This window comes from Delphinus delphis, chromosome 11 (genome assembly GCF_949987515.2).
Source record: "Delphinus delphis chromosome 11, mDelDel1.2, whole genome shotgun sequence".
NCBI classification, from domain to species: Eukaryota; Metazoa; Chordata; class Mammalia; order Artiodactyla; family Delphinidae; genus Delphinus; species Delphinus delphis.
In genome coordinates, this window is record NC_082693.1 from 16,512,634 (window position 1) to 16,530,620 (window position 17,987).

The following is a 17,987-nucleotide window of genomic DNA, read 5'->3' on the forward strand; positions in this document are numbered from 1 at the left end:
AGACGGTAACAAAGTGTCAGCATTTGAATGATGTTTCCACATTCAGATGTGATAGAATGGTACAGAGTCTAGAGAGGGATGAACAAACAACAAAGGAATCAACAGGCATAATAATGCTACTACTACAGCACATTTATCTTATGCTGCTAAATGCACTGGATACTTCCAGACTTCATTCGCCTTGACTATGCGAAACATTTCTTACAGTCGACTCTATTTTTAGAACCACAAGCCTTCTGGACGACAGTTTGCATACATTATTTTATTTAATATTCCAAAGAAGACTAGCGTTTCCTGTTTTTATCCCCACTTTCCATGTCGAAGAGACTGAGGCTCAGAGAAGTCAAGCAACTCTCTCAGTGTCACACACCCAGGTCTGTCTGACTCTCGAATCCTAGATTTTAACCCACACACTTTGCTGCCTCTTTTATACTGGACTGAGAAGGAAGTGAAGAGGTGAAAGAGGTGTGATACAAGGATAAAGAGACTGATTTTCTCTATGAAATATAACATTAGGTTTTAAATAATAGTTCATCAAGCAATCTAGAAGCACAGAAGCTTGAGGTCAGATGGACGTGCTGGTGATGGCAAAAGAAAAGAGAGGGTAACTGAGATGCGGTTGGAGCATTGAAGAACTACAAGAGGATTTATTGGATGCTTCTTTTAGATGGATGTTGATGTTTCCTGTATTGGTGTTCTCAAAATGGGTGTGTAAGGGGAGCTATTGAAATAGGGAGAAATTGTAAGAATTTTAATCACTTACACAATTTTAATCAAATAGTTATATAATATTTATTATCAAAAAATGATATTTTATTTGATGTTAAATATACAAATTGGTCCTGGCTTCTTCACTTGGGTGTACAAGAGACAATCATACGTGATGTACATTTCCCAACACATCCTGAAAAAACAGCAGGCATTTCACAACATAGGAGTTGTATTGGGATGTATCACAGTTTATTGATACCTGTACCCAGTGAAGCGGATTTATGGATTATAATATCCGGTCGTAATTATACTAACCCTTCCCCAAACTGACAAGTGTTTCTAAAAGATTCCTACTAAGAAACAATAGATTGAGAAAAATTAATAATGCAAAAACAAGCAAAGAAGACACTGGGCAGAGCTGCTCTCATTTCTACTCGTAGCTGTAAAGTGCTTGGTCAGCCTTCTTATAAAGTAAAATAAGGATCATTAATCATACCAACATGTTCGTACCGCATTCCTATCACTGAGATCATTAAAATTTTTGTACACTATAAAATGAAATAATATAAATTTATGCCATTTTATTTTCTCTTTAGGTTTGGAATTAAACTGTGGCCTTAGGGTAGGTCTGACAGTGTGGGATGGGAGGAAGCATCTCACTTTGGGATGGTCCCATGGGCAGTGGCAGTCTTGGAGGCAGATTCCAGGAATCAGCATGCTTGGTGCAGCAGGAAACACAACGTTTCTTATATGGGGTGTGCTGAGGTGACAGGCAGTGTTCCTAAGCGCCAAAGATGCTGTGAGTTGGTGCTTCACAGAGTCCACAGAGGATTGCACAAATCTGGATTTCTATTGGGGCAAATTCTTTACTTCATTTTCCCCCTTCCATAGTCTTTGAAATGTAAAAGGAAGATTTACTTGGTTGAATTGTATTCTTCCTTTATCTTAAGGATATGTTCAAATCCTAACCCCCAGTATCTGTGAATGTGACCTTATTCGGAAATAGGGTCTTCGGGGAAGATTAAGATGAGGTCATACTGGATTAGGGTGGGCCCTAATCAAATGACTGGTGACCTTATAAGAAGAGGAAAATTGGGGCTTTCTGGAGTTTTTTCAGCTTTATTGGGATATAATTGACATATAACATTGTTTAACTGTAAGGTGTACAAAGTATTGATTTGATACATACGTGTTTCAAAATGATTTCCATTATAGCATTAGCTAATACTTTCATCACTTTACCTAATTACCTTTTTTTATGGTGAGAACATTTAAGATCTACTCTCTTGGCAACTTTCAAATATACAATACAGAACTCTTGTTAACTATGATTACCATGCTGTGAGTTAGATCCTCAGAACTTACTCATCTTATAACTGAAAGTTTGTACCCTTTGACCAACATCTCCCCACTTCCCATACCCCCAGCTCCTGGTAACCACCACTCTACTCTCTGTTTCCATGAGTTAAGCGTTTTTCGATTTCACATGTAAGTGATACCATACAGTATTTGTCTTTCTCTGTTTGACTTGTCTCACTTAGCATAATGCCCTCAAGGTCCATCCATGTTGTCTCAAACGGCAAGATTTCAAGAAGAGGAAAATTTGGACACAGAGATAGACATATGAGGGAAAATGCCACAGAACACAGATGAAGAGATTGGACAGATGCATCTACGAGCCAAGGAACATCAAGGGTTGCCAGTAACTCCCAGAAGCTAGGAGAGAGGTATGGAACGGATTCTCTCTTAGAACTTCCAGTGGTAGCCAACTCTCCTGACACTCCTAGATTTTGGATTCTGGCCTCCACAGCTATGAGAGAATAAATTTCTGTTGTTTTAAGTCGCTTACTTTGTGGTAATTTGTTATGGCAGCCCTAGGATATTAATATAGATGTGTAGAAATCAACTCTCTATTTTAGGAGGAAGTTAATTGGTTTGCCCATTACGCATCCTTAATACAGAGCAGAATCAAGGCTAGCTATATGAACTTGGGCACATTACTGGGCTTCAGTTTCATCTAGAAAAATAATGTGTTAGAACCTAGAAGCAATTTAAATTTTTCTTCAACTTCTTGAAGTCAAAAAAGTGTGTGCTTAAATGTGCCCCTCCCCCCTTAAAAATAAAGCAGTTATTGTACACTACTCTGTTTTGAGCAGGCATTAAAACAACATAATTGATCTTTCCCTTCTAGAACGGTGGTTCTCAAACCTCAGTGCACATCAGAACCACCTGTAGGGCTTGACAGACCCTGAGCACTGGGTCCCACCCTCCAGTTTCTAATTCAATAGGTCTGGGTAGTTGCAGTTATAGCAAGTTCCCAGGTGGTGCTTTGCATACCACTCTTGAGAAACACTGCTCTAGTGCACGTTTTCTAAGCCTCCTCCTATTTTGATTTTGATCTGGGACGCTGTGAAGCTCTTGTGTGATAGTGCAGGTGTAACCAACAGCAAGACAGGGTTTGCACAGTTGCAGTTGCAGATATGTTTGGTAAATTGGGTGGGGGAAGATGAGGGCATTATTTTCTGAGTGCTTCTATTATCATAGTAAAGTATGGAATCATTAGCTGAGAGTGAGGAAGGCAGGGATAAGTATTGGATGTTTAAAAAAGGAGAAATAGCTGTGAAACTGTGGAGAAGGGGAGAATTAACTGATGAGCAAATGTTAAGTTTTCCGGGCAACTGTGAAGGCTCATGGTTAGAAGTTTAAAGTGAGATGGGTTAGCAATCTGGCTGGTTCTTAGTCAACCATATGAATCACTCATGTATAATCATGAAGTATGCAGAGATTTAATCTAACTAGAGTTGGGGTTCTGTGAATGAGAGAGAGGTTGGATGTCAAAGTGTTGAGATTATACACAAGGAAATGACAATGGTGATGGACCAGGGTAAGTGATTGTCCAAGTTAATGGACCTCATTCAAAGTTGGGATGCACAATTTTTGGAATTGGGGTATTAGAAATACAGGAGGTAGTGGTTGGATGCTTAGATTAGGTTTTTGTAGGCGATAGAGTAGTATCAATAAATCATTTAGTGGCATATAATGGCAAACCTAAGACTGGCTAGATGGGTAAATGTTAAATTTACTTTTGTCACTTACCAAGAAGTCCCCAGGTAGAAAATCCAATAGACAATCCAAGGCTGGTATAGTAACTCATTGTTGGCCATCAGCTTAGATCTCTCCTCTCTCTCTCTCTCTTGTTCCCTTTCCTTCTCTCTCTCTCTCTCTCTTTTACATAGTGATAGATACAGTTTGTTTACATATTTATTTTCCTACTTTTAAGATTTGGCATCTATGCTTCTGAGAGTGATTAGACTACATTTTCCTCCTTTTTTGTAGTATCCTTCTAAGGTTTTCATTTAATAATATGCTGAGCGCATAAAGGAATTTGAGTAGGTTTTTTTCCCTCTATTCTCTGAAAGGATTTGTGTAAGATTGGTATAATATTTTCCTTAAGTGGCTGGAAGAATTCCCTAGTGAAGCCATTTGGACCTGGAATTTTCTTTGTGTAAAGGTTTGTAAATTAAGTATTCAAAATTTTAAGTGTAAAACTATTCACCTTTTAAATGTATTCTTGTGTTAATTTTGGTAAGTTGTGTTTTTCTAAAACTGTATTTATTTATGTCAGGAAGTTGTTTGTAGTCTCTTAGTGTAAGTTGTGGTTCCTGGACCAGCAGCATCAGTATCCCCTGGGAATTTGTTAGAAATGCAAATTCTCATCTTTTCCCAGACTTAATGAATCAGAGGTTTTAGAGCTGGGGTCCAGCAACCTGTGTTTGAAGAAGCCCTCAAGGTGATCCAGATGTGGGCTAAGGTTTGCAAGCCACCGCTCTTAGTTAAGCTTTGGGGGCATCCCACAACTTTGGGATGTAGTCTTTCCATTATTCTAATTTTATTCCATTTATTTTAATTTTTCACTGTGAATTCTTCTTTGCCATAAGAGTCATTTAAGAGTTTTGCTTAATTTTATTTTAAAACATTTTTTTAATTGTTAATATGTCAATCCCAATCTTCCAGTTTATCCCTCCTCTCTCCTTTCCCCCTTGGTAACTATATGTTTGCTTTCTACATCTGTGACTCTATTTCTGTTTTGTAAACAGGTTCATTTGTACCAGTTTTTTAGATTCCACATATAAGCGATATCATATGATATTTGCCTTTCTCTGTGAGACTATTTCACTCAATATTACAATCTCTAGGTCCACCCATGTTGCTGCAAATGGCATTATTTCATTCTTTTTTTTAATGCCTGAGTAATTTTAAAATATTTGTTTAATCTTTTTGTTTTGACTTCTAACTCAGTTTCACTGTGGTCAAAAAATATATTTTGTATGATGTTAGTCTTTTGAAATTCATCTTAACTACGGCCCAGGATATATTTGGTTTTGGTAGAGGTTTTACGTAAACTAGAAAAGAATGTATATTCTGCAGTTGGTTGTGTACAGTGTTCTATATGTTAATTATGTCCAGTTTGTTACATGTTCAAATCTTATATGTGCTTATTTTGCTTATTTTGTATCATTTTGAGATAGTTATGTTAAAATCTCTCATTATGATTGTGGACTTGTCTTTCTGAGTTTAGTTCTCTTAAAAATTCTCCTATTTTAAGGCTATATCATTCAATGAATAAAAACGTAGAATTATTTTATCTTCTAGCTGATTGACAGTTTTATCATTGAAGTGACCCTCTTTATCTCTAAGAATGCATTTGTCTTAGCTCTGCTTCATCTGATATTAATGTAGCCATAACAGTTTTCTTTAAGTTAGCATTAGCATAGCTTAACTTTCAAATTTTTTTCTTTAAAATTTTATGTGTCATTATAATTAACGTGTGTCTCTTGAAAGCAGCATGCATTAGGTTTTGGGTTTTGTCAGATTTGAAAATTTTGTCTTTTAATTGAAGCATTTATTTTCATGCTCAAGAATTGATTATATGTTTCTTATTAATTTCACCTGCCCTACTTTCCTTTCTCTCCTGCTTCTTGTCTATTTTGGATTACTTGTTTTTTTCCTAATTCAATTGCTTCTTGTCTATGAGCTTATTAGTTTTGCATTTTTTAAAAACTCTACTTTCAGTGGTTAACCTATTGCAGCATGAATTCTTGACTTAATAGAAACTTTCTTATATTGATACTTAAGCAACTTCAGAAAATTCAAGGACTTAAAATACTATAACTCCATTTCCTCCTTCCAAATTTTTGTACTATTATAATCATTTATTTAATTCTACAAACATCTTAAATTCTACATGGCAATATTATTATTGTTTTATACAGTATTTATATAAATATGCTGTATATATTAACCCTTTATACTGCTATCTATCCATCATCTCTCTCTATCTCTCTGTCTCTCTCTCTCTCTCTCTCTCTATCTTTCTCTCTATCTCTCTCTATTAAAATCTTTGCCTCCCAGAAGAGCTTCCTTGAGTATCTTCCCAAATTTACTGTGGACAGATTCTATCAATTTTTTTATCTGAACATTTTAAAGATTTAAAATATCAGTTTTTAAAGATAGTTTTGTTGGGTATAGATTTCAAGTTAGGCAATCATCTTTCAGTGATTTAAAATACATCATATATTCTCTTTTGGCTTCTATTTATTTAGCGGAGTCAGCTATCATTCTTATTGTTGCTTCTTTGAAGGTAGTGTGTTTGGTTTCTCTAACTGGTTTTAAGGTCTTTATCTTTGCACTTGGTCTTAAGTAAGTTTACTCTAATGTGTCTCATTGTGGTTTTCTTTATATTTATCGTACCTGAGATTGTTGTATTTCTTGACTGGTGGCTTCTATTTTTCCAGGGACCTTGACTTCTCAAGTCTTTTCTTCTCTGCCTTTTCCCCCCAGCAACTTAGTTTGCTTTTCTACTCGTTCTCAGATGGATGATTAGACTGATGCAAGCTAAACCACAACCAGAAGTAGAAGGCTTGGGCATTTTCTGATTTCCTCCACCACTCTCAGTATTCTGGCTTTGAGCCTTAGATCGTTAGATCCTTACACTCTTCACTTTGTGGCTGCCAGTAGGCTGCTGCATCTCCAGGTCACGTCTGTGTTCTAGGCAAGAAGAAGGAACAAATGAAAGACGCAGTACCTGTGGACTTGCATTTATATTTCGTGAGGTCACCATGTGGGACCCCATTCAGTGAGAGCCTGGGAAAAGCTCTTACCTTTTGTACTCTCCACTGTAGATGTGTACTGCTGGCTAGGCGGAGTTGGGAAGGCTCTTAGCCAACCATTAGTATCTGCCACAGCAGTGATCGGCAATGACAACATCTAGGTTTTAACAATGAAAGTGGATGACTCAGGTGGGATGGCAGATAAGATCACTGAAATCGAGAAAGTCAAGGAACTGAAAAACCAGAGTCTAAAATGGACATTTTAAATGGATATTGAAATCAGCAAGAATCAGATGAAGGAGGAAAAAGAAAACAGGGATTTGGTGCTAATACCTTTAATATTTATGATGATAGGTTACCTGAAAAAGAAGGTAAGGGATGGCATTACCTGATGTGTGTGTTTATAAGCAGCTGTGTATGTGTGGGAGTTTGTGTGTGTGTGTGTGTGTGTGTGTGTGTGTGTGTAGGTGGGGGAAGAGAGAAACGAGGGAGAGAGAGAAGAGAAAGTGAGAGGAAGGAGAGAGAGAGAAATATGGTCTAGAGCAGGGAAGATACCCACCATATGTTTCTACTTGAGGATTCTCTTGCAGCTCTCTCAAGAGGAGCCCTCCTCACACCCTCAACCATGGCACCGAAACAGCATCGATTCACTTTGTTTTCTATCGCTACTTTTCTGTGTCTCCCTCTTACCCTAAAAGTCACTACCTTTAAATCCATCAAACTAAACCACATCCTAACTCACCTTGTTGGAGACAACTGTAGGACCCCTAAGTCCCTCTTCCTCATTTCCTGAAGGTCTAAATTTCACGCTCAAGGGTACTGTGCACAGCACTGTTCCTCTCATTCTTTGTAGCAATTTCAGTATCTACATAGACAATCCTTCAAATATGCTGGCCTCTCAATTCCTCAGTCTCCCTTCCTCTAATGTTCTGGTCCTGCACTCTACCTTAAACATCTCCTGTACTCCTTCTTGATCATAACTTAAATCTTGTCATCACCAATAAACCAAACTGCTCCATAATCTCAATTTCAAACACTGTTTTCTGACCACAACCTCTCATCTTTCTAGTTTACTTCTATGATTATGCCAATTCTAAAAATTATTCTAGGGCTTCCCTGGTGGCACAGTGGTTAAGCATCTGCCTGCCAATGCAGGGGACATGGGTTTGAGCCCTGGTCCAGAAAGATCCCACATGCCGCAGAACAGCTAAGCCCATGAGCCACAGCTACTGAGCCTGTGCTCTAGAGCCCACATGCTGCAACTACTGAAGCCTGCCTGCCTAGAGCCAGTGTTCCACAACAAGAGAAGCCACTGCAATGAGAAGCCCATGCACGGCAACGAAAAGTAGCCCGCACTCTCTGCAACTAGAGAAAACCCGTGTGCAGCAATGAAGACCCAACACAGCCAAAAATAAATACATTGAAAAATAAATAAATTGAAAAAATAATTTAAATTATTCTACTCTAGATGAATCTACCAGCTTTTTACTATCTCTCATTTCCTTCAAGTTCTCATTTTCCTCCTTATCCAGCATAAATTCAATTGTCATTTACTAAAATAAATAATGTCCTTATTTTTCCATCCTTTTGTGTGCCTACCAGGCATAATCCTCAATGTTCCACTTGGTCAGCACATGTCCAGCTGAGTGTGGCTGGAAACAACACAAAATCACGCCGACTGCTCCCACTTTATGACCACAGACCCTCATGTATATATCCTTAGCTGCCCACAATCTTAGAACATTTCTCTGTACCACTCATTCCCTACTATGCTAGATTTCTATTTCATATCTTTTCTCTGCTCAAATCTCCAACACTTCCTCTCTTACCTACTTTGAGTTGATGACCTTGCTCCTATTTCATTGAGAAAATAGAAGCCAGTAGAAGAGAACCACTGCACACTCCTAGAATCACACTTAACAATCTATCTATATCTGTGCCCATTACTCCCCTTCTCCTGTTAGTGTGAAAGGATCATCCACATGCCTATCAAAGGCCAGTGTTTCTACTTGTGCATCTGATCTCAGCCCTCTTGCTCAAGGACTTCACTGCAGCAAGCTTTCCCTCTTCATTTATCAGCATTACTCTCACTGCTTTCAAACCAACATGAGAAACAGATTTCAACACCTCTTGTCTGATTCTTAAAAATACGTTGAATCCCTTGGCCTTGCTGTGAATTGCTCATTTACTGTGTTTATGAAGAAATACTCAGACTTAAGCAAAATTTGTAACATTGCTTTATTTCTCTCTTTTCAGAATAATGTTAAGCAGGGTTTAGGCAATGAAATTTTGTTTTAATGTTAACTTTAAAAAATACTATTAATCATACTTATATAAGGATTACAGAGACTTTAAAGGGATAACATTCTCATTTTCCATTAAAACCACACTCAGAATTCTCATCAAAAACTTTCTGGTTATTAATCCAAAAGGACCTTCTTATTCTACTTGGAATCTCATCACTTTGAACTACTCTCTCCTCTGGAATGCTTTTGCCTGTTTACTCATCCCTCTTATCTCTCTTAACACTGCAGTGCTGGATCTTCAGCCTTTCCGTGGCACTTAAATGCTGGTGCTGTTTACTTCGACTCTAAGCAATCTCCTCTCCAAACTTTCCTTGTGTTAAATTGTTTGCACTCATGTCTCCATTCACTACCCCTGTGCTGCTGCTAAGTCTCAAATGGGTCTCTCTGGCTCAGAAAAAGAAACCCATGTGTCCACCTGCATATTGAACATTTGGACTTAGTTTACAGGTACCCAAACTCAACATGTACAAAACAGAAGTCATCATATTCTTCATCTGGCTTAGTGAATTACATACCCATCTAACTACTTGCTGAAGCCAGAAACCTAAATGTCAACCTTGATATTACCTTCTCTGTCAATTACCCTGGGCTGTCAAATCATTCACTTGTTCCCACTCCCATTGCAACTACCTTATTTCTTGTCACCATCGTCTTTTACCTGATATAAGGCAATACACTCCTACCTGTTTTTCATGCCTCCAATCAATTTTCCATCTTCTGGACAGAATGGCCCTCCTAAAATTCAAAACTGGTATTGCAACTTCCCTGCTAGTGGTTTCCCACCACGCTTTGGATAAAATCCAGACTCCTTCATGTGACTTAATTTCCCTATCTGACAGCTCCTGTTTAACTTTGTAGTTCCATTTCTCATCATTCCTCCCAACTTCACCACCACCCCAATACGTTTTCTTCTGCTTAAATCGTACTTACTTTTTTTTTTTAACATCTTTATTGGAGTATAATTGCTTTACAATGGTGTCTTAGTTTCTGCTTTATAACGAAGTGAGTCAGCTCTACATATACATATATCCCGATATCTCCTCCCTCTTGCATATTCCTCCTACCCTCCCTATCCCACCCCTCTAGGTGGTCACAAAGCACTGAGCTGATCTCCCTGTGCTATGCGGCTGCTTCCCACAAGCTATCGATTTTACATTTGGTAGTGTATATATGTCCATGCCACACTCTCACTTCGTCCCAGCTTACCCTTCCCCCTCCCCGTGTCCTCAAGACCATTCTCTACGTCTGTATTCCTGTCCTGCCTCTAGGTTCTTCATAACCATTTCTTTTAGATTCCATATATATGTGTTAGCATACAGTATTTGTTTTTCTCTTTCTGACTGACTTCACTCTGTATGACAGATTCTATGTCCATCCATCTCACTAAAAATAACTCAATTTCGTTTCCTTTTATGGCTGAGTAATATTCCATTGTATATATGAGCCACATCTTCTTTATCCATTCATCTGTCGATGGACACTTAGGTTGCTTCCATGTCCTGGCTATTGTAAATAGAGCTGCAATGAACATTGTGGTACATGACTCTTTTTGAATGATGGGTTTCTCAGGGTATATGCCCAGTAGTGGGATTGCTAGGTCATATGGTAGTTCTATTTTTAGTTTTTTGAGGACCCTCCATACTCTTCTCCATAGTAGCTGTATCAATTTACATTCCCACCAACAGTGCAAGAGGGTTCCCTTTTCCCTTATTGTTTGTAGATTTGTTGATGATGGCCATTCTGACTGGTGTTCTATGCCTATTTTCAGGAGGATTTTTATCATAAAAAGGTGTTGAATTTTGTTGAAAGCTTTTTCTGTATCTATTGAGATGATCTTATGGTTTTTCTCCTTCAATTTGTTAATATGGTTTATCACATTGATTGATTTACGTACATTGAAGAATTCTTGCATTCCTGGGATAAACCACACTTGATCATGGTGTATGATCCTTTTAATGTGCTGTTGGATTCTGTTTGCTAATATTTTGTTGAGGATTTTTGCATCTATGTTCATCAGTGACATTGGCCTGTAGTTTTCTTTCCTTGTGACATCTTTGTCTGGTTTTGGTATCAGGGTGATAGTGGCCTCATAGACTGAGTTTGGGAGTGTTCCTCCCTCTGCTATATTTTGGAAGAGTTTGAGAAGGATAGGTCTTAGCTATTCTCTAAATGTTTGATAGAATTCGCCTGTGAAGCCATCTGGTCCTGGGCTTTTGTTTGTTGGAAGATTTTTAATCATAGTCTCAATTTCAGTGCCTGTGATTGGTGTGTTTATATTTTCTATTTCTTCCTGGTTCAGTCTTGGAAAGTTGTGCTTTTCTAAGAATTTGTCCGTTTCTTCCAGGTTGTCCATTTTATTGGCATAGAGTTGCTTGTAGTGATCTCTCATGATCCTTTGTATTTCTGCAGTTTCAGTTGTTACTTATCCTTTTTCATTTCTAATTCTATTGATTTGAGTCTTCTCCCTTTTTTTCTTGATGACTTTGGCTAATGGTTTATCAATTTTGTTTATCTTCTCAAAGAACAAGCTTTTGTTTTATTGATCTTTGCTATTGTTTCCTTCATTTCTTTTTCATTTATTTCTGATCTGATCTCTATGATTTCTTTCCTTCTGCTAACTTTGGGGTTTGTTTGTTCTTCTTTCTCTAATTGCTTTAGGTGTAAGGTTAGGTTGTTTATTTGAGATGTTTCTTGTTTCTTGAGGTAGGATTGTATTGCTATAAAGTTCCCTCTTAGAACTGCTTTTGCTGCATCCCATAGGTTTTGGGTCATCGTGTTTTCATTGTCATTTGTTTCTCGGTATTTTTTGATTTCCTCCTTGATTTCTTCAGTGATCTCTTGGTTATTTAGTAGTGTATTGTTTAGCCTCCATGTGTTTGTATTTTTTACAGATTTTTTCCTGTAATTGATGTCTAGCCTCATAGCACTGTGGTCAGCAATCATACTTGATACGATTTCAATTTTCTTATATTTACCAAAGCTTAGGGGCTTCCCTGGTGGCACAGTGGTTGAGAATCCACCTGCCGATGCAGGGGACAGAGGTTTGTGCCCCGGTCTAGGAAGATCCCACATGCCGCGGAGCGGCTGGGCCCGTGAGCCATGGCCACTGAGCCTGCGCGTCCGGAGCCTGTGCTCCACAATGGGAGAGGCCACAACAGTGAGAGGCCCACGTACCGCAAAGAAAAAGAAAAAAAAATTTTACCAAGGCTTGACTTGTGACCTAAGATATGATCTATCCTGGAGAATGTTCCATGAAAACTTGAGAAGAAAGTGTATTCTGTTGTTTTTGGATGGAATGTCCTGTAAATATCAATTAAGTCCATCTTGTTTAATGTATCATTTAAAGCTTGTGTTTCCCTATTTTCATTTTTGATGATCTGTCCATTGGTGAAAGTGGGGTTTAAAGTCCCCTACTATGATTGTGTTACTGTCGATTTCCCCTTTTACGGCTGTTAGCATTTCCTTAATGTACTAAGGTGCTCCTATGTTGGATGCATAAATATTTACAACTGTTATATCTTCTTCTTGGATTGATCCCTTGATCATTATGTAGTGTCCTTCTTTGTCTCTTGTAATAGTCTTTATTTTAAAGTTTATTTTTTCTGCTATGAGAATTGCTACTCCAGCTTTCTTTTGATTTCCATTTGCATGGAATATCTTTTTCCATCCCCTCACATTCAGTCTGTATGTGTCCCTAGGTCTGAAGTGGGTCTCCTGTAGACAGCATATATATGGGTCTTATTTTTGTATCCATTCAGCCAGTCTATGTCTTTTGGTTGGAGCAGTTTAATCTATTTACATTTAAGTTAGTTACTGACATGTATATTCCTATTACCATTTTAATTGTTTTGGGTTTGCTTTTGTGGGTCTTTTCCTTCTCTTGTGTTTCCTGCCTAGAGAAGTTCCTTTAGCATTTGTTGTAAAGCTGGTTTTGCGGTGTCGAATTCTCTTAGCTTTTGCTTGTCTGTAAAGGTTTTAATTTCTTTGTGGAATCTGAGTGAGATCCTTGCTGGGTAGAGTGATCTTGGTTGTAGGTTTTTCCCTTTAATCACTTTAAATATGTCCCACCACTCCCTTCTGGCTTGCAGAGTTTCTGCTGAAAGTTCAGCGATTAACCTTTTGGGGAATCCCTTGTATGTTCTTTTTTGGTTTTCCCTTGCTGCTTTTAATAGTTTTTCTTGGTATTTAATTTTTGATAGATTGATTAATATGTGTCTTGGGGCTTCCCTGGTGGCGCAGTGGTTGAGAGTTCGCCTGCTGATGCAGGGGACACGGGTTCGTGCCCTGGTCCGGGAGGATCCCACATGCCGTGGAGCGGCTGGGCCCATGAGCCATGGCTGCTGAGCCTGCGCATCCGGAGCCTGTGCTCCGCAACGGGAGAGGCCACAACAGTGAGAGGCCCGCATACCGAAAAAAAAAAAAAAAAAATGTGTCTTGGCGTGTTTCTCCTTGGATTTATGCTGTATGGTACTCTCTGCACTTCCTGGACTTGGTTGACTCTTTCCTTTCCCATATTAGGGAAGTTTTCAACTACAATCTCCTCAAATATTTTCCCAGTCCCTTTCTTTTTATCTTCTTGTTCTGAGACCCCTGTAATTCAAACATTGGTGCATTTAGTGTTGTCCCAGAAGTCTCTAAGACTGTCCTCAATTCTTTTCGTTCTTTTTTCTGCTCTGTGGTAGTTATTTCCACTATTTTATCTTCCAGCTCACTTATCCGTTCTTCTGCCTCAGTTATTCTGCTATTGATTACTTCTAGAGAATTTTAAATTTCATTTATTGTGTTGTTCATCATTGTTTGTTTGCTCTTTAGTTCTTCTAGGTCCTTGTTAAACGTTTCTTATATGTTCTTCATTGTATTTACAAGATTTTGGATCATCTTCACTGTCATTACCCTGAACTCTTTTTCAGGTAGACTGCCTATTTTCTCTTCATTTGTTTAGTCTGTTGGGTTTACCTTGCTCCTTCATCTGCTGTGTGTTTCTCTGTCTTCTCATTTTGCTTAACTTACTGTGTTTGGGGTCTCGTTTTTGCAAGCTGCAGGTTTGTAGTTCCTGTTGTTTTTGGTGTCTGCCCCCAGTTGCTAAGGTTGGTTCAGTGTGTTGTGTAGGCTTCCTAGTGGAGGGGACTGGTGCTTGTGTTCTGGTGGATGAGTCTAGATCCTGTCTTTCTGATGGGCAGGACCACATCCGGTGGTGTGTTTTGAGATGTCTGTGACTGTATTTCGATTTTAGGCAGCCTCTCTGCTCATGGGTTGGCTTGTGTTCCTGTCTTGCTAGTTGTTTGGTATAGGGTGTCCAGCACTGTAACTCGCTGGTTGTTGAGTGGAGCTGGGTCTTAGCGTTGAGGTGGAGATCTCTGGGAGAGCTTTCGCCGTTTGATATTACGTGGAGCTGGGAGGTCTGTGGTGGACCAGTGTCCTGAAGTTGGCTCTCCCACATCAGGGGCTCAGTCCTGACACCCAGCTGGAGCACGAAGACCCTGTCAGCCACACAGCTCAGAAGAAAAGGGAGAAATAAATAAATAAAGTTGTTAAAAAATAAAAAAAATATTAAAAATAAACAAATTTAAAAGTAAAGAATGAAAGAAAGAAGAGAGCAACCAAACCAAAAAACATATCCACCAGTGATAACAAGCACTAAAAGCTATACTAAAAAAAACACACAAAAGAACGGACAGACAGAACCCTAGGACAAATGATAAAATCAAAACTATACAAACAAAATCACACAAAGTCCACCCCTCAATTTTGGGATGATTTGTTGTCTATTCAGGTGTTCCACAGATGCAGGTACATCACATTGACTGTGGAGATTTAATCCGCTGCTCCTGAGGCTGCTGGGAGAGATTGTCCCTTCTCTTCTTTGTCCACACAGCTCCTGGGGTTCAGCTTTGATTTGGCCCCACCTTTGCATGTAGGTCGCCTGAGGGCGTCTGTTCCCGCTCAGACAGATGGGGTTAAAGGAGCAGCTGATTCGGGGGCTCTCGCTCACTCAGGCTGGGGGGAGGGAGGGGTACGGATGCGGGGCGAGCCTGCAGCGACACAGGCTGGCGTGACGTTGCACCAGCCTGAGGCGCGCCGTGTGTTCTACCGGGGAAGTTGTCCCTGGATCACGGGACCCTGGCAGTGGCGGGCTGCACAGGCTCCCGGGAGGGGAGGTGTGGATAGTGACCTGTGCTCGCACACAGGCTTCTTGGTGGCTGCAGCAGCAGCCTTAGCATCTCATGCCCGTCTCTGTGGTCCGCGCTGTTAGCCGCGGCTCACGCCCATCTCTGGAGCTCGTTTAGGCAGTGCTCTGAATCCCCTCTCCTCGTGCACCCTGAAACAACGGTCTCTTGCATCTTAGGCAGCTCCAGACTTTTCCCCGGACTCCCTCCCGGCTAGCTGTGGCGCACTAACCCCTGCAGGCTGTGTTCATGCCACCAGCCCCAGTCCTCTCCCGGCGCTGCAACTGAAGCCTGAGCCTCAGCTCCCAGCCCCCACCCACCCTGGCGGGTGAGCAGACAAGCCTCTCGGGCTGGTGAGTGCCGGTCGGCACCGATCCTCTGTGCGGGAATCTCTCAGCTTTGCCCTCCGCACCCCTGTTGCTGCACTCTCCTCCGCGGCTCCGAAGCTTCCCCCCTCCGCCATCCTCAGTCTCTGCCTGCGAAGGGGCTTCCTAGTGCGTGGAAACGTTTCCTCCTTCATGGCTCCCTCCCACTGGTGCAGGTCCCATCCCTATTCTTTTGTCTCTGTTTATTCTTTTTTCTTTTGCCCTACCCAGGTACGCGGGGAGTTTCTTGCCTTTGGGGAGGTCTGAGGTCTTCTGCTAGCGTTCAGTAGGTGTTCTGTAGGAGTTGTTCCACGTGTAGATGTATTTCTGATGTATTTTTGGGCAGGAAGGTGATCTCCACGTCTTACTTCTCTGCCATCTTGAAGGTCCGCCTTGTAATTGTTTATTATCATCACGATTACCATTTATCGGGTACCGGTAAGTTAAAAACACAGGTCCTGAGGCCAGGATGCCCCCAATGTTCTTTCTAATTTAATGTGTGTACTTCTTTAACGGAATGAGCACCCAAGAATATACTTACTCCCCCGCCATCTTTAAGGTCTCCTCCCTTACTTTTTAACTTTGTCTCAACTGTGCCTCCTTTGTCTCTAAGTCTCCCCTGCCTCTCAATTCCTTTTTCTCTGTTCCTCATAACTCCTGGCCTTAATGATTGTCTTTGGTATTTACAAAAGTCATTCTGTTTTAATAATGATTCTGCATCATTAATACAAAATATTATAATTACTTAGAATTAACGTAATTATTTCCAGTCCCTACTCCCAAACTCAGCTCCTAGCTCATTTTACATATTACAAATAACTGAAATGGCCCACTGATGAGCTCTTCTGCTAGTGTTCATAAGCCTCTTTAGAAAGCAGATGTGGTTTAGCGTTTTTTTCCTCTGCTGAAATTATCTAGCAGGGTGCTTCAGAAATGGTGGGTACACAATAATTAGTTACTTCTTCCTTCCCCTTCTTTTCGAGGACAACTACCTTTGGTTTTTACTATCACTCCTCCTACAGCATAACTTCAAGCTCCTGTATTATGCCGTTACATTTTTCTGCATTTGCCCCAATTATTTATTGTCTCTCTTAAAATGTCACTTCTGGAACGAAAACCAGAGTTCCATATGTGGTGTGACCAGGAGAGTACTGTTGTCTCCATATATTTGAATGCTGAAAGGTTACAAATGCAACCTAAGGTGTTCTCATTTTATATATATATATATATATATATATATATATATTTGTGTGTGTGTGTGGTACACGGGCCTCTCACTGTTGTGGCCTCTCCCGTTGCGGAGCACAGGCTCCGGACGCGCAGCCTCAGCAGCCATGGCTCACGGGCCTAGCCGCTCCACATCATGTGGGATCTTCCTGGTCTGGGGCACGAACCCGTGTCCCCTGCATCGGCAGGCAGACTCTCAACCACTGTGCCACCAGGGAAGCCCTCATTTTATATTTTTAGCAATTATATTCTCTTATTGCCGTATAGGAGTTCATTTGTCCAGATATTTGTCACACGAAGTCCGGTTGGGGTGACTTTTCTCCACAGTGGTGCTAAGTATTAGCAAGAGTGGATTGGCTATGTTAAAGCAAATATATATCTTTATAGCTGGAATATAAGATCTCCTTTATGCTGCTGTTAGAAAATCTAAGTTAAGTCATTGCAGTTTAAAAATGACTTCGCATCAGCCTATTTAATTCTCCTATGTATCATTTTACTTTATAGTCTGTATGAAAGGAATCACTTCAAGGTGAATCAAGAAAATAATATGAACTTTGGATTTTATGCTTTTGTTCTTAATATATTCACATCCCAACCAAAGGCAGCAAAGTGAAGCAGGAGGATTCTACCTGATGATTTGTTAAATAACAGTGAGAAGGAAGTGCCCCGGATAAGACGGGCATGTCACTTGCTGAGAGCAGTGTCTTTGTTTGCCAGTGAGTGTGCGTATGCACAAGAATATATTTTTAAGCATTCCTCTAAGCAGCGTCTTCAGACTCATTTCCAACATAATTTTTCTGCTTTTGCTAAGATACTATTTGCTTAAAATTACTCCTCTCTTTTGTCTGCAGTCTACTTTCCAGCGTCTCCTTGATTTCTTCAATAACTTAAAAAAGGGTCAGCATGATTTAAGTTTTGTTCTTCATGACTGTAATTATAGGACTAGTTTATTTCCTCTTTCTTGTAGATGGAATCATACACATCAGTGATGTTTTGGCCTACTGAGATAAACTCTGCTGTCCATGGAGTAGGAACCCTTCTGACAAATGATCTCTGGGAATAGAACTCTGTTTTATTGAGTCAATTATCTTGATAAATCAT

General features: G+C 40.0%; 1 protein-coding gene across 3 annotated transcripts in view; it reads left to right on the forward strand.

The window, feature by feature from the left end:
• Positions 1-17,987, forward strand: part of PDE3A (phosphodiesterase 3A) — an 842,956-nt gene that overhangs the window by 310,194 nt on the left and 514,775 nt on the right. For all 3 annotated transcript variants that reach the window (XM_060024385.1, XM_060024386.1, XM_060024388.1), the window contains one exon: positions 2,253-2,438. The gene's annotated coding sequence lies outside the window, so the exon portion shown is untranslated. The remainder of the gene's footprint in view (positions 1-2,252; positions 2,439-17,987) is intronic.